Raw genomic sequence first — 1,063 nt, 5'->3', positions numbered from 1 at the left:
GGCAGATTCCCTTTAGTGTGTGTTTAGTTACTATTGGGTACTGACAGTCTGTTTACTTCTGTAATCAGTGATATTTTTACTATTGCTCATAGCAAACACAAACAGTGTACTGCAGTTGTTGTTAACCAGGGCTCTGTGTGCATCAGCAAACTTCCTAAGGAGCCTCAAGATGACTTAAATTGAAGTAAAATAAGACAAAACAAGCTTTAAAATATGTGAAAACTAAAAATCAAGATTTTTTTTTTAAAATTCACCCCCTCAACAACGGTTTCTCCCCCTCTCTTTCTTTTCAGAACCAAGGTTCCCAAAGTCCTGGATAAATGAGGCAGGCTAAATATAAAAGTGTTATTATGTAGACCTGGAAAAGTCCTGTAAATCCAATGTTTAAAAAGACCCCCCTCCCCTTTTTTTTTATTGATATTTATATTAAAGCTTCACTATGTAATTTTTTTAATGTTAGGGTAAAAGCAAAAAAAATAAATTCCAAACTATGTGTTTACATTACTCAGCTACACTTTGATAAACCTACAATAATGATTTATATTTTACAGCCGTATATCTGATAACTTTCCACCTGTGTGTATGGTGTGGAAGTCACGTGAAGCTGTAAGTTTGTTGTCACCGGTAACAGCAAGAGAATAAATTTGACCATGTACCATGCAAAATGCCAAAACTTTGGGACTCACCGTAAAAAAAAAAAAAAAAATGCATCTGTGTACAAAGAATAACATAATATAAAAATATAATTTAATAATATGGTTCTCAAACAGTAGCGTGAGTTCATTGTAACATTTGACCATAGAAATGTGACTAGAAATCTGCTATAGGGCCAAAAGTTACATAACGTAACTTATTTACGTTACGGTTTTGCAGTGGTTTTTAATGTCAGCAGTATGCTTTTCAGCTGACTGGTCTTACATTAATCATGAAGTAATAATTAAAGTCATAAATGTCTTAAATTCCTGTGTAATTTTGTTATAGATCAAGATTGAGGTCCTGATTATGCTGTGCCGTGTTTATACCATCCAGGTCTCTTACAGGGGTGTTGTGTACACAGCCACAA

Source organism: Sinocyclocheilus grahami, unplaced genomic scaffold (assembly GCF_001515645.1).
Source record: "Sinocyclocheilus grahami isolate Dianchi unplaced genomic scaffold, SAMN03320097.WGS_v1.1 scaffold220.1, whole genome shotgun sequence".
Classification (NCBI taxonomy): domain Eukaryota; kingdom Metazoa; phylum Chordata; class Actinopteri; order Cypriniformes; family Cyprinidae; genus Sinocyclocheilus; species Sinocyclocheilus grahami.
Note: the sequence above shows the minus strand (reverse complement) of the source record.